The sequence below is a fragment of the Pteropus medius genome, unplaced genomic scaffold, assembly GCF_902729225.1.
Source record: "Pteropus medius unplaced genomic scaffold, Ma_sr-lr_union100, whole genome shotgun sequence".
In the NCBI taxonomy this organism is placed as follows: Eukaryota; Metazoa; Chordata; class Mammalia; order Chiroptera; family Pteropodidae; genus Pteropus; species Pteropus medius.
Genome location: NW_024349803.1, coordinates 5,465,323 through 5,482,037, shown reverse-complemented (window position 1 = coordinate 5,482,037; position 16,715 = coordinate 5,465,323). Strand labels below are relative to the sequence as shown.

Sequence of the window (16,715 nt, the reverse complement as noted above, 5' to 3'; positions counted from 1 at the left end):
ATTTCTTCCTTCAAATTATCTCTAAAATAGCAAGGACTAAGTCTAGTACTAGGAATGATAAATCCTGGCTTACCTTTAAGCTGTGAGATTTTCAAAGGAAAAAATCAGGACGGGGAGGCAGGGTGACTGAGACAAGCAGGATCCAATTAAGTCTTGGAGTGAAAAAAGAAAGGACCATCCTCTATATTCTGATCCTCAGAACCTTTTCTGTAATTCTGATCCTCAGAACCTTTTCTGTAACTTCTATTTTTTTTTTTCGTTTCGTTTTCCTTGGTAATTAAATGTCTACCCAAATATTCTGTTGACCACCCAGCATGCCCAGTTGCACTGTCGTTTAAAACGTTTTATGACAGCTATCCCACGAAAGAGTAAAATCACTAAATAGAATTGTCAGGAAGCATTACCTCCAGCTCATCTCCCTGCAGACCAGCTGGCCCTCTTCGTAAGCTCTCTTATAATTTGTTTACCCCTGCTACTCCCAAAAATAAAACCGACTCGAAGGCATACAATGTACCAAATCACAACAGACCTTAAGACAGGTCAACATATGATCTAAAACAATGTTTTCAAACTTGAGCAGGCATCAGATCTCCTGGAGGACTTGTTACCACACAGATTTCTGGGCTCCAACACCAGAGTTTCTGTTCAGCAGGTTTGGAGTGGGGCCCGAGAATTTGCATTGCTCACAAGTTCCCAGAGGATGCTGATGCTTCGGGTCCAGAGTTCACATGTAAAGAATTACTGATATCAAAAAAATAGTCAAGAGACAATCTCTACAACGTGATTCCCTCAATTTACCCATCTCCACCTTGAAACTTCTCTATATCTGCAGTTATGTTTTCTTCTTCCCAAATATAACTTATTCATCTGCCCACTTTACTCAAGTTCCTTATAGTACTCAAAGGCTCTTCCATAGCTTGTCATTGATATAAGTATTTTAAAGCTATAAGGAAGCTTTAGGATCATCTAGTCTTTCAATCAGGATTTCTAAACTTCAACCCTACTGACATTTGAGCCAGATAGTTCTTTGCTGTGGGTAGGGGACTGATATGTGCATTGTCATTTAGCAGCATCCCTGTCCTGTATCAACTAGATTCCAGTAACACACCCCTAGCCGTGACAACGAAAAATGTCTGCAGATATTGCCAAATGTCCCTGGGGGACAAAATCACCCCTGGTTGAGAACTTTTCCTAGTCAAACGTATCTTTCATCTCTCCCTTTCTGTTGGGGTTGAAGGATGAAAATTCGTTGCATCCCTTCCTGCATTTGGTCCAATTGAGACATAAAAATAGAATGCAGAAAATGTGATAGAGATCACATTTTCACTTCATTGCTGCTGAAGCTAGCCCCTGCCGCACAGGAAGGAATGCTTCTCCTGGAAGAGGTTTGGGTTGTGATGAGCAATTGCTGACGAAGCCCATGTTAATCTTAGGGTGGGCAGAAAATAACTGTAAGTTCCAGGTGGCACTGCAGTGGCATAACTAAGACAGTGTCTCAACCTTGGATACATCCTGGAATCACCTGGGGAGCTTTAAAAATTGATTCCTAGACCCCACCTCAGACCAAATAGATCATTTCTGGGTATGAAGCCAAAGCATCAGAAATTTTGAAAAGCCGCCAAAGTGATTCTAATGTGCACCCAGTTTGGAGAACCACTGCCCAGCTAAATAGATTGAGAAGATTTCATCCCTCGTTGGATTTTCCTTAGGGGTACTGAGAGTTCAACAGTCTGATAAAGAATCTATCTTCCCAGTAAGATTCTAGAGACTTTTTCAGCCAACTAGTCTTCAATATTCTGATGTGTAAATTATATAAAGTTATTATAAAAAGCATAAAATATTTACAAGCCTCAGAGGAGGCTGCTTGAGAGAACAAATCATCTAAGCCAGGACCTCGAAGGTATGTAAAAAGGTCCAGAAGTTCAAGATTCATGGTCTTGATGATGCAGCCTTTTATTATGTTGGAGAAGAGGCTCCGGGGCAAGATGTAAAGATGGCAAAGCTAGTGAGGTAAACAGAACTTTGTGGGTCTTGTTAAGGAGTTTAGATTTTTATCCTGAAAGCAATGGAAGACACTGAGGGGTCCTATGCAGTAGAGCAACATGGTCATATTTGAATTCTTGGAGTCAGTACTCTGCCTATTTTGTGGAATTTGGGTAGAATGAGGGCAAGACCAAAAGCAGGAGATCTGGTTACAAGTCATAGCAGTAATCCAAGTAAGAATTACTCACCACAGGGATGACCAGAACTTGATACCAGATTAGCTGTTGGATGGAGAGAGGAAGAGGAATGACTCGAGAATTAGTCCCTAATTCCTGGCTCAGCCACATGGATGGAAAATGGCACTATTCCTTAAGATCAGACCATTGAAAGAACAGGAGTTTTTGGCTGGAAATGATGAGTTCAGTTTTGTACTTGTTAAGTCTTAGGTGTGTGGGGGTCATCCAGTGGGCAGTTGACCCAGAATTGTCTCAGTTTTAGCGCTGAAAGTCCCACATCCCAGAAAATCATCAGTGTTAGGCAAACCAGGACAGTTGGACATCCTGGGAGTTGCCTATGTGAGTTTGACTCTCAAAAGAGAGAACTGGTCTGGGGCATAAATATAAACATTATAAATAAAGAGATTGTGTGTGTGTGTGTGTGTGTGTGTGTGTGTGTGTGAACACACATGCAAGTGCACATGTATATGTGACTAAAAGAAACACATCAAAATGATGTCAGCAGTACATATTTCTTAGTGGCTAAATAAAAAGCTATTTTTAAAATTGTTTTTTAGTTTTCTACCTTAAGAATGTGTTACTTTTGCAGCAAGGAAAAAGAAAACACTGGTTTTAAAAAGACACAATTTTTAATATCCATGCCAATTTTCTATATTCACTTAGACCTTTGCAGTTCCTATTTAAAAATTCAGAATTGAAATAACTATTTTTAAAAGTCCCAGCGGGTTTTCCTGGTGATAGGCAAACATATTCTATTTTTATATAGTAACATCTAACAAAGTTAGGAAATAGACTGTAGATCAATTTGGCTTATCTCCTCTTAAATTGTTGTACCTATTTAGGCTTAAAGTAACCCGGCAATAGAACAATCGCTTGGTGACATGATTTCAAACAGAGAAGGTCTCTGTCCTTCTATACTTTCATTAGTTTTCTAAAATGAGTTTATCATATGCCGCATTTCTGCATTGTTCATTCTGTGATTACAACCCACACGACACGGTGCTAAGTATATAAAGAAGCAGCATCTAGCTTCTTCGCAAAACACATGGCTAATGCTTTCATCAGCTATTTTTTGGGAATAGGAATGATGAAACTAATTCTACACTAAAGTGAGGAAAAGAACGGCGGGGGCTGGGGGTTACTAAATGCGTTTTCCTGGATCCTGTGGAAACTCATACAACATTGCTGGGATTTTGAAGCCTAGGACTCCTTAGACTCATGTGATAGAAACCCAGAGAGGAGAAACGACTTGCCCTGGACCACATAGCTCATTAGAAGCCAAACCAAGACTTGAATTTGCATTTACAAAAGGGAAAAGAGAATTAAGCCATTATCGTGCACCTATTATATGCCAGTAACTATGCTGGGTACGTTCCCACATTTCGTCCCCTCTAATCCACACAACAAAATTGCAAGGTTAACAAAGGAAAAAAAAAAACTGAACTGAAGCTCCGAGAGTTGAATAAGCTCCTAAAAATTTACAGACCTCTTAAGGACAGAACCCGAAGCCCAGGTCTGGTTGATTCTAAAGCCCATCTGATACCTCCTGAAGGTCCCCTGTGGCCCTCTATCAGGCCATATTCTCTTCCTTAGATCTACTGTCTGATGCTTGGGCTATATTGAGGATCAGGTTTAATTGCTGTCCCCAAGGCAGGGCAAACACAGAATAGAAAATTTGTTTATCGATCATTCTCCATGATTGAATGGCAAGGGAAGAGGAGACATGTCAAGGAAATTCCTGTGACTTAATATATCACTCATCACATTTCAGGTGAAGTGCCGTCGCAGTGAGCAGGCAGGAAACAGGAACTCAAGGGTTTAAGAAAGCTTGTTAGAAAATCCCAGAGAGCTCTATAGTATTTTACACCTCTTCAGAGGACATCGCATATAGGTGGGAGAAATCTTGTTTAGGCACTTCGAATAGTTCTTTCTTGTTTTTCTTAGTCTAAAATCAGACATGCTAAAAATTCTCTTTTGTTTTTCTGCCTATTTTGTATGTGCTGTATGTATTTCCAAATGTTTCCCAAAATTTTCTCTTCAGAGCCTCATCTAGGAAGTAGATAGGACAGGAATTTTTATTCCCATTTGGCAGATGAAAAAAACCAAGACTTAGATTAAGTAATATGCACAAGATATCACAGATAATTAGCCAGGGTAGGAAGAGTAAGTAGGGAAAAGAGCTGTTGTTTGGAATGGTTTACAATTTTTTGATTATGCACTCCTATCAAAAACACCTTCAACATATGTGTCTTGTATTAATTATATACCTTTTCCATTATGCTAATATAGTGTATACTTTGTTTTCTATAATAGTGAAATTTTTTACAGATGTAATAAAAATGAATACAAATGAAGTGCTAATATTTTCTTCCTTTATCCCAGTCACGCACACACCTAGGTGTGATGATTGCTGCCCTCTTTTATCTATGTCTTTATGTATTTCCCTCCTCTTGACTATGGACAGAACCTATGACAGAACCTATGTCTTTATGTATTTCCCTCCTCTTGACTATGGACAGAACCTATGACCACGGGTATGATAAAAGTGATAGAATATCCTTCTCGAGTTTATGTTACAGTATACAGCAAAGGTGAGGATGTAATTAAGATTCCTAGTCAGTTGACACTGAATTCCTTAAAAGGGGAGATTATCCTGGTGGGCCTGATTTAATCAGGTAAGCCCTTTAAAAGAAACTTCAAGGAATAGAGACCCTATCTTTCTGTTGCTGGCTTTCAAGAAACAGCTGCCATGAATTCTACAGGCAAAAATTCTGCCCATAGCTTGAAGGAATTTGAAGGCAGATGCTTCCCTAGTCAGGTCTCCGGATGACAATGCAGTCCAGCCAAACCCAGCTTTCAGCCTGTGAGATCTTGAGTAGAGAACCCAGATAAAGTGTGCCTGGACTGCTGACTCACCAAAACTGAGATAACAGATGTGTGTTCTTTAAGCCAGGATGTTGTGGTAATTTGTTACAAAGCAATATAAAACTTATATGCCAGCGGACGGTCTTTTGCACCCCCTTGGTTTTATATACCTTATTTTCTAATCAAAGAATTTGAAAACTTACCAAGCACTAAGCACTCTGCTCAGCACTTTACCTACGAGATCTTACTTAATCCTCCAAAAACCTTATGGACTTGGTATTTTTGTACCTATTTTGCAGGTGAGAAAACAAATTCAGCAGTATTAAGCAACTTGCCCCAGGTTCCACAGTCAGAAATGAAAGGCAAGGAACTTGAACCTCAGCTTGGAGCTGAGAATAAAGCCAGTTCTTCTAGTTTCCCTTCTTCTGTTGCATCCAAATGGCTTTATAGTATACTACAACATAAAACTAATTCCAAACTCTTTTATTTGTTACGGTCAAGATTCAAACCCAGACCAGCCTGACTCCAAAGCCCATGCTTTCCTACTATAAACCCAGCCTCCTCCAGGATCTTCATATTAGTATGATCATGTGCCCCTCTCCTTAGAGCCAAAAGTTTGCTCCCTGGACCATTAGATGGGGAAAGAAGGAGCAAACCAGGATTGGAGATGGTGGAGGTCAGGCAAAGGGCAGGCTTGATGACCAGACTTTTCTTCCTTCCAGCACCTGTATGCCTTCCTCACCCCTCTTCTTCACCAGCTGGTACAGTTTTCAAAGTTCACCTGGTAACCTGGTCCTATTCGTAGGAATCAGCAAACAGTCTCTGTAGTGATCACTGGGATTGCTCACGGCATGTCCAGGCTTGGAAATGTACCTGATGTGCTCCAAAGGAAACGGCTTAAGAGATGAGTCAGCAAACTCCAATTTGCTGTTTGCTGTTTGCTTACCAGCATTCTCAGGCTCCATCTTTCACTCAAGCTCTCATTCATAATGCAGAACTTTCTGTCTGGCCAAACAGTGTCTTGACAGTGACAGGGACTATGCTACCATTCAGAATTTTCTCTGCATCTGCACAACGGTTATGAGACAGCTGTGGGTAGAGTAGAAAGCCCCTCTTTCACCGTCTATTCTTTGAGGTTCTGCTCCCAAAGACTGGGGCCTAGTGGTCCAGATGACAGAATGATGCCATCTGTGGACCAAAGCTCTCTATCATCAATAATTTCCAAGGTAGCAAAGATGTTTCCTAGAGCAATGAAGCTCAGAGATGGTACCCAGCTGTTATCACTGGTTACCCAGCCCTTTTCCTCATCCTGACATGCTTGCATATCTCTTTTTCTTCCACTTACCCATTCACTGCTGCTCTAAATTGCCAAAGAAAATTTCAAGGAATGCTAATCGCCCAGAGCTGAGATGGTTTCCTAACAAGAGATGCTGTCACTATCCTCAGCAGGACTTGCTCTGTGAGTTTAGCCCTGTAACATTTGTTGGAATTTAGGGACATGTGAAAGGTGTTATGAGGAGGTTTCCTGAGGACAAACTTTGACCTCATGAGTTTTTCTGCTGTTGTAATATGTAAGGGAAAGAATTTTCCCCGTTTCACAGAATAGGTGGTTTCAATGAAAGTTAGCAGTAAAATTATCTAAAGCAAGTTTTGTTTTCCTCTACATTCCATTTTATATTTAGAAATATGTTGCTGTGAAAGATGGAGGGAAACCCTTTGGCCTGACTCTTAATTCTCGGGACACTGTATGTTTTAAGAAAAATGTAACCAGAACCCTCCAATATCCTATCCTGATTTTCAATGAAAGGTTTTCTATTATTTTCCTTCCATTTTGTATGGTTTGTCACCTTTTTTCAATAGAATTTGTGCCCTTAGTGAATCACAGAGGGATTCTGACTGCTTTCTACACAAAGTAACCCCCTACATTAAAAATTGGATACTCTGCAGCTATTGAAAAGAAAGGCTTTTCATAGGTTCTTTGGCTTCCTGAGTCTTTCTCCAAGGTCAAGGTCTGAGTTCTACTCAGGATTCTGAAACTCTTCTTTGTGTCTTTAGATAAATAACCATCCTGTGTTTAAATTGCATTATCTACAAAGCAAAGATGGTAATGCCTGCCCCCACGCACTTCTCAGTGACTTTTTTTTTTTAAGTCAATGGGAAAGTCTGAAAAGCACTCTGGATTGCTCTTGGGGACCTGTTATTTAAGAAATGCTTTCTTAGCAGTCAGAGCCGCCAGACATATGCCACAAAGCCTCTGATTGTTGAGAAAACATTTAAGAATGTTGAGAATGAAAAATCAACTCATTGATTTATCAAGAATTCGGAACTTTGGGTCTTGTTTAATTTACATGATTAGGTAAGATACTTTATTTCTCTGGACCTCCATAATGGACATAAAATAGTACCTGCTTCACAGAACTTTTGTAAAGATTAAAGGAGTAAAAGAAAGCAACACACTAAGCTAGGTGGTCAAGAAGCATGAGCTAAGTTTCCCATACTAGATGTTATGATAGATCTTTAAGATGTTTTTGTGGCCAGGGAAAAAAGGAAATGAAACATACACATGTTCTTTTAGGCACCAGCTTCTCCTATAAAAAATATCCAAGAAAAAAATGGCTAAATCTGAAAGATGGAGAGAAATTATCTATAATTAGTGACCAAGAAGCCTTCTGCATAAATAACTCTAGCTCTCAGTGCTGAAGGTCTAGTTTCATTTCAGGATAGGTGCAATGGTAGTTTGAACATCACAGATGGATAGCGGATGGGTAGCAATAATAGAAATGGAATTTAAGATATCCTGCGTCCTATCTGTATAGAGAACTTGTCCCTGAGCTGATTTCAGCCTTCTGGCTTTTTCCTGTTTCCTCTAGGCAGTGATTGTTTGGTACTCCTAGCATCTCTCCTGGCAATTGATTCCCAGTTCAGGTTCATGAGAGGCTTTCTGTTGGTACATCATTCTCAGTGTCTTTTTCCTTATCTGAAAACTGTTTTTTATTGAGTGGGAGTTGAATTATCGAAAGCTGGAAAAATTGCTTTTTGGTTTTGTTTGTTTGCTTGTTTGTTTGTTTTTTGGTTTGGGGTTTTTTTTTTTTTGCTTCTGTCCATTTCTGGCTTTCCAGACTTTAAATTGTGTCCAACTACCCTCACCTTCCTTGGTGATGCCCCTCTTCTATTTGTATCTGGAGTCCACAGCATTTTCTTTATCCATTCATCTATCAATGGACACTTAGGTTGTTTCCATAAATGAACATGGGAGTGAAGATATTTGTTTGAGTTAATGTTTTTGTTTCCTTTGAACATATCCCCAGAAGTGGAATTGCTGGATCATGTGGTATTTTTATTCTTAATTTTTTGAGGAACTGATATACCTTTTTCTATAGTGGCTACACCAATTTACATTTCCACCAAAAGTGCACAAGGGTTCCCCTTTCTCCATATCCTCACCAGCATTTGTTATCTCTTTTTTTTTTTTTATAAGAACCATTCCAACAAGTGTGAATTTAAATTTACATTTCCCTGATGATTAGTGAGGTTAAGCATCTTTTCATATACCTGTTGGCTTTTCAATAGTCTCTCTTAAAACATAGCTAGAGATTCTTTAAACCTCAGTTTTTTCACATGAATTCATAAAGAACATTGCTACAACTTTCCTTCCTATTCTCTGATCTCCCCTCTAGTTATAAAGTATAGTCAGGCTCAAGAACAACAATATTGACAGAGTAGGCTTACGGTAGAAGTAATCACATCTACCCAATCTAAAACATTCACCTCAAGAATGGAGATGAGCAAATGAGGACTGACTATAAAATTATTAAATATTACTGGCCCCTCACCTGGAGACTGAGGTTTAATTGTCCCTGGAATTGCTTTGCTGGCTGAAGTTTAACCAAATTGGATTGTAATAATCTAAGTGAGTTTGATTACTTACTTTCTTCATTGGTTCTGACAGCTCCACCTGGGGAAATGATCCAAAGTGAAACGCTCTTTCTAATCTAGATTTCCTATGGATAAAGCTTTGGCAAAACATTTGCCAATATTGGCATTCATATCTTCTGAACCTATTAAGTCAGTTAATGGATGCTCAGAGTTTGCAAAGTTCAAGAGATTATTAAATGTACTTCCAGTATCTTAGGGATGAATATGCCTGTTGGTAGGGAGGGTACTTTCTTACACCAAATAAAGTGCAAGATCAAGAATAGGAGGAGTAAGCTGTCATTCAATGTACTAAGGGTTGTGGCATAATCTCCAACATTAATTGAGGTCAATATGGTTAATTACAGCAATTCCCAAACATAAGACCTTAGCATATGCAAATTTTTTAGCCTCACAGTTCTAATTTTAAACAATTCTTCTATAAAAAGCATCATAGATTTTATATTTATATGTAAAACGTTCAACATAGATGAATGCCTCTATGAACAACGGAACAATCTACATAATGAAATCCTCAACACCCTTTAAAAATAATGTTACAAAACAAAGGTTCTAGATAAGGTGGGTTGGGGGGTACATGTTGAACTAAAATCATCTGAAAAATTTTTTCTTTTGTTCAGCTTTCTCTTGGTTTATTCTATTTTTAAAAAAAATTCAGGTTGAAGATTTGGCTTATCAATTTTTAGCCTTCATTACTAATATACACATTTAAGGCTTTAAATTTTCATTGAAGGATCACTTTAACCACATCATACAAATTCTGATATTTTGTATCTTCATTTTCATCTAGTTCCAAGTTCTTTTCAGTTTCCATTATTTTTTTCATGAGTTATTTAGATTAGTGAATGTTTTAAATTAGATATATGTGGATTTTTTTTTTAAAAAAATCAATTTTAAACTTAATCGTAGTAGTCATAGAACATGGTCTGTCTTATCCTAATTCTTTGAGTTTTTTGAGGCTCACTTTAGGGCCTAACCTTTGGTCAATTTTCATGAAGATTTTTCATAAAGATTTCATAAAGATAAATCTATTTCCTGTGCATTAGAATGGAGTCCTATGGCAGGTCGGGTAAAGGTGGAAAGGTGAATGAAATTACAGAGGGGCAAGGGTGGAAGCAAGGACACCAGGTAGGAGGCTATGGCAGTAATTTATGAAAGAGTTAGTGGCATGGACCGGGGAGGTAGTAGTGGAAATGATGAGATGGAATTGCATCGTGGATATATTTTTAAAGTAAAATCAATAAGATTTTCTAAAGGATTAAATGTGGAGTGTGGGAGAGAGAAGTCTTGATGGTGCAACTAACTGGAAAGGAGGGATGCCATTAACTGAGACGGGGAGGACTGCAGGTGGAGCAGGTTTGGGGTGAAAGACTCAAATGGAGAATAAGTATTAAACACCCTAATGGAGAAGTAAAGCAGGCAGGGGAAAGGTTTTGGGAATTTTTCGCTTACTGGTGGTTTTTAAAGTCATAAAAATAGCTGAGCTCACCTAGGGCAATGTTTCTCAACTGAGGGTGACGTGGGCGAGTGCTACTAACATCTACTGGCATCTAGTAGAGGGATGCTGCTGAATATCTTATAATGCACAGGGTTGTCTCATCACAACGAAGAAATATCTGGCCTAAAATGTCAATAGTGCCAAAGTTGATAAAACATGACCTAGAACACGAGCATAGCTAGAGAAGAGAAAGTACTCAAGTACTCGGCTCTGGGGCACTCCTTACTAGGAGTTCAAGGAGAAAGAAGAAACAGTCAAAGAAATCGGAGTATGTATGTCTGGTGATATTGGAAGAAAACCAAGAGAGTATCATGTACTAGAAGTCAAGTATAGAAAGTGTATTAAAGGGGAGAACGTGATCAGCTAGCTATGTCAGATGCTTCTGATAGGTCAACAAAGATGAGAACTGATAATTGACAGTTGGATTTTTCATTGTGGAGTCATTGACAGGACCCTGTTGACAAGAGCATTTTAGCAGAGTGGTACTGGCAAAAGGTCACTGAATGAGCCTGGCAAGGTAACTAGTGTCTTTTCTTTTTAACACCTACAGCACCTGGTATTTCTAGGTGGTCTCCCATCCAAGTACTAACCAGGCCCTACCCTGCTTAGCTTCTGAGATCAGATGAGATCAGGCACATTCAGAGTGGCATGACTGTAGTAACTAACATCTTTTGAATTTAGTTTCCTCACTCATAGGATGAAGATAATAATCTACTTCACGGAGTTGCATGAGATAATGTGAATAATGTGTAAAGCAGCTAGCATAGAACTGGCAAATATTAGGCACTCAGTAAATGTAAGGTCTCCTTCCACAACTTTCTCATTCATTCCCAACTTCTCTCCTCCTGCACCCTGACCCCAATGCACACAAACCTACTGCTTTAATGCTTTCTCATACTCTAGGTACTATTAGGTCCTATATGAGGCAATTCTTTATTAAAACACACTTAGTGATGGGAACCACATTTCAATTATTCCTTATTATGTACTGAAGAAAAAAGTGTGCTAATAATTTGAGTTTTTCTATATAAGGTGATTAGATTGAGGAAGAAACAAGTAGCAATTTAAAAAGATACAGAATCACAAAGTAATTTCTCATGAAGTTAAGTATTCCATGGTTAAGTTGTATTACATATGAAGTCTTTCTACAGTTTTGGAGCCGTGCGAACCTAAAACAGTAGCCTCATTTTCTAGGTCTATTACAGCTCCACACATTTTTCCCACACAAAACTCTCATATTCCAAGCTCTCAATCAAAGCCAAAAAATCTTCAGTGAGATATGTCAAAGGATGGCGATTCGGATAAATCTAGAGAGGTGGAAATTCATTCTTAAAATCTTTTACTCTGGAATTTTTCACTGATACTGTCTTCTCTTGGGACTCAGAAAAAAATGATTATATTACTCTAATGCTTGCACAGTAACTTTATAAAAATGAATTTAATTTCAAAAGGTCAAAGGTAGTCATATTGTGGAAAAGAGATATCCAAAAAGATGTCATTCTGCATTCGATTCTAATTTCCACAGAACTAGGTGGCCTGGAAGGTCATCTAAGTAATGAGATTTTGTGCTAATTCTGCTGTTAGTCACATGGTGAGCTTTCATTCCAAGAGGCTCCTGGCTGCTCTAGGAGCTCACAAGGCTGAAGAAGAATTCTCCATGACTTAGGGCTTCTAGATTCCCTGATTCAGTCCCAAGTGATTCTCAGGTAGCCTAATTCTCACATCTGCCAACTCGTCTAAGAGAGGTTTTAATTCATCTCTCTACATCCTCCGTATTTTAATTCATCTCCACATCCTCTGTATTTTTATTACATTTTACTACATTTTATTACTTTATTACATTTTACTCAGATTCTATGTATCAAATATCAGGCCACATTATACAATCTATCAATGGCATGTTACTGTTGCTTTTGGTCAGCACTGGCCAAAAGAACATGTTATGATGATGGAAATATTATATTACATTACATTACATTACATTACATTACATTACATTACATTACATTACATTACATTACATTATATTATATTATATTATATTATATTATATTATATTATATTATATTATATTATATTTCTGTTTTTTCTAATGTGGTCCCCACTAGCCACATATGGCTCTTGAGCATTTGAAATGTGGCTGATGAAACTAAAGAAATCAATTTTGAATTTCATTTACTTTTCAGTTTTAAATTTAAATAGCTACGTGTGGCTAGTTGCTACTATATTGGACAACACAGGTATAAGTTGAATTCTTTCAGAAAGGATTTACATTTGTTTCTTGCACTCACTTGAGGAATGACCAATTCTAGACTTCTTTAAATTAAATTCTCTGCTTATGGCTTTTTTGGTCTGCTCTGGTAGTGTGATTTCAGATCATAGCCAAGAGCGAATATCAGCTTTGGCTAAAATTCTCAGAAGAGAATTTTCTTTTCTTCCCTCCAACCAGTGCCAAGATTGAGACATGTAAATTTTCATGCTGTCCCTTCCTATATAGTGGGATTTTCCTCCCTCATTTGTTCTTACCCTCGAGGGCAAGCCTAGAGTCCCAGCATTATGCAGAAATAGATTCCTAATAAACTCCTCATCTTGGGTGTTTCTTACTAACATAGTGGAACCTAAAATAATGGTGCTTCCTTCAATCAATGACCAACAGGTACTGAAAAGATTCTGAGCATCACTAGTCATCAGGGATCAAAACGACAATGAGATATTACCTCATACCTGTTAGAATGGCTATTACCAAAAAGGCAAGAAATAATAAGTGTTGGTGAGTATGTAGAGAAAAGGGAACCCTCATACACTGTTGATGAGATTGCAAGTTGTTGTAGCCACTATGGAAAATGGTATGGAGGTTCCTCAAAAAATTAAAAATAGAACTACTATATAATCCAGCAATTTCACTTCTGGGTATTTATTTGAAGAAATCTAAAACATTAATTCGAAAAGATATATGCATCTCCATGTTCATTGTGGCATTATTTACAATAGCCAAGATATGGAAACAACCTAAATGTTCATCAATAGATGAATGAATAAAGGAGGTGTGGTACACATACACAATGCAGTACTATTCAGCCATAAAAAAAGAATGAAATCTTGCCATTTGTGATAACACGGCTAGAACTCGAAGGTATTATGCTAAATAAAATAAGTCAGAGAAAGAAAATACTGTATGATCACTTATATGTGGAATCTAAAACAAAACAAATGAAAAAAACCTCATAGATAGAGAACAGATTGGTGGTTGCCAGAGGTGGGGGGTAGGAAGTGAGCAAAATGGGTGAAGGGGGTCACAAGGTACAAACTTCTCGTTATAAAATAAATAACTCATAGGAGTATAATGAAAGAGAGGGAGAGAGAGAGAGAGTGAAAGAAGGTTGAATAGGGCCATAGAGTTTGAGCATTTCTTAAGATGATGTTTTTATAACCCCCTAGAGGTTTTGGGGAAGGGGAGCTTAAATGTGCTGCTAAATTACGATTTGACGAAAGAAGAGAGGAATTGGAGAGGAAGTGTGCGTGCATGTGTGTATGTGTGTGTTCTGGTACAGTGCCCAGGAAGGGAAAGGCTTATGCTTGGTGTATCCTTCAGCAGAGTCCTGGCAGGACAGAGATGGTGAGCCATAGAAAGATGGGACACTGTCTCCCTTGGCCTGGCTTCTTGAACTGAGCTAGAGCCCTGTTGGTACAGGTTGACACTAAAAGCTAAAGATACTGTTTCACGAGCATCTTTATGAGCTTCTGTGTGCAAGAAATGCAGCTTTGGAGTCCAGCTAACAAGCACAAGCAAAGGATTTCTTTCTTCATTTCTACAAAACCCCATCCTGCTCTGGCCTCCCACATCTTGCAACTTTGTGAACTCCGAGGGCCACTTGTTTTGATGCATATGTCATCCTGGATACCAATAGCAGTTGCAATCATAAGACGTCCTTAAATGCCTAAGGAGGAACCTGTACAGGAAAGGAAGAAAAGTGACTATACCCTGTGTGGAAGAAGCTGAATAGATCTGTTTCTGGGTCCAATTAGAGACTCTAAGATACTTTGGATATGAAGTGACTCTGGAAATGACCATCGTTTCTACTTAAACACATGTATCTCACCTCTAGCTGGATTTTGCTAATAATATTTTTTGAACCTCACTTCAGCTAAGGAGTGGATGAGAACTGGGATATTTAGTCATGAGAGATAGACAAATAAAGGAAAAAAATAGAGTTAGTTCTTCCACAGACTGAAACTGAAATTGCAGAGGAAAATAATGATGATATCCCTTTTCATCTAATCCATTCAGATTTTATTCAGAAGATGTAAAAAGTGGGGAGGCAGTTTGAGGATTCCTGGAAAGCCATAAGCCTATTGGACCCCGAACATAAAGCTAGGATTTGTGCAGAGTTTATTTTTGGTCTCTGGGTTGTTGGACATCAAAATAATTCATCATCTGCCCCAGTAGGGGTACCTTAGGCATTTTAGACAGAGAGCACTGGCCTTGGGTGAGAGGTCTAGGGTTTGAATCAATTCTGTCAAAGCTATGCCACCTTGGTGAATTCACTTAACCCATCAAGCACAATAGCCTTGTCTGAAAATGGGATATGATACACCTCTGAGCCTCACAGAGTTTTTGTATCATCAAATAAGATAATAGTAACCCACTAAGGGCTATATATGAGTGTAGTAGGAAACAGCATGTTTTAAATAGGGGCAACCTAAGGTGAAAATTTATTTCATTGAAGAAAGTAAAAAGCACAAATATTGTTCAACTTCTAAAAAATTACTGCAAATTAAGATCTGTAGGTTGCAGTCCAGATCTCTCAATTTAATTGAATCTACTTGGACTTAAGGTTGAAAAGACTGTATATAGTAAGCTCTGTCAGGGGTAAAAGAGAATGAAAAAAATATGGAAACTTAACAGACGTTCTGAAAAATAGACTTGTTTGTTGTTACACTTGTGGCTCATTATTCTGCTATTAAAAAGAAACAAATTGAAGAAAGGACAAAAAGTGACTCTAAAGAAAGGAGTCTACTTTATTTAGTGAGAAAATAAAGCCTTTTATTTTCCTGTGCGAGGGCAGGCTACTTCTCCCCAAGGGATGACCCTAGAAGTCTCTAGAGGCAGCCACGATTCCTAGAAACCTCAACCCAGATCTCAGCAGCAGCTAGGATAATATGAATCCCATGATTAAAAAGAGAAAGTTACATTCCAAGAACAGATATAACAAGGGGGTATGGCCATGGGGCGGAAAGCCTCAGCAAAGTTAACAAATAAGGTGGTAAGTGATGGTCAGAAAGATGTTTCAAATCAAAATTTAAAAATCCATGTGGATTCACAGCAGAACAAAATAGAACAATAGCCAAGCTGACAGAAAAAACTCAGAATGACATGTAACAGAATAGAGCAAGGCCAGGCGCCCAAAATTATGGTGAGAAAGGGGCAGACCTGCCAGAGTTAAAGGTCAGGGTAAGCTGGTAAATTAATGCCATGACAACTAGAAAGAAAAAGAGCTCTACTCTCTTTACCTTTTATCCACAGAACCTAAAGTGGTACCTAATATCGAGTAGGTGCCCATCAACTGTGAATGGATGCATAAGCCCAGTAAATGGATGTAGGATATTAGAAACTGGCCTTTCTAATTCAGCCAACCAATAGCCTAACCTAGTGCTTCTCAGACTTTAATGTACAGACAAATTATCTGGGGATCTTGTTTAAATGCGGATTGTGGTTCAGTCGGTCTGGGGTGGGGCTGGAGACACTGCGATTCTAACACTCCTGTGACTTCAGTGCTGCTGATACACGGAGATGTGGATCCACACAACAATTTGAGTAACAAGGGCTTTGACTCAGCAGCTTGTACTAGCTTTTTTTAACGTAGAAATAAATTTCAAGAGGGAGGACCGACTGTGGAAATAAGAAGAGCATCTTCCAGGAGTAAGGAAGCAAAGTTTGGACCAGAATGACAGTTTTGTTTTTTTTTAATTAAAATTATCGAGGCGACATTAGTTAATAAAATTGAATAAGTTTTAAGTGTACAGTTCAACAATATGTCATATATATATATATATATATATATTGCATTTTGTGTTCACCACCCAAAGTTAAATTTCCTTCCGTCACCAAATATCTGACCCCTTTTACCTCCATCTACCTTCCCTCTCCCCACCTTCCCTTTGGTAACCACTAATCCACTATCCATGAGTCTCTATTTGTT

At 38.4% G+C, this 16,715-nt stretch overlaps 1 protein-coding gene and 1 non-coding gene across 3 annotated transcripts in view; one reads left to right on the top strand and one right to left on the bottom strand.

The window, feature by feature from the left end:
- The window catches only part of CPNE4 (copine 4), a 412,001-nt gene that overhangs the window by 316,689 nt on the left and 78,597 nt on the right, over positions 1–16,715 (top strand). The window lies entirely within an intron of this gene.
- On the bottom strand, positions 11,057–11,175 carry LOC120582661 (5S ribosomal RNA). The gene has a single exon (XR_005647604.1). It is a non-coding gene; the product is annotated as a 5S ribosomal RNA (ribosomal RNA).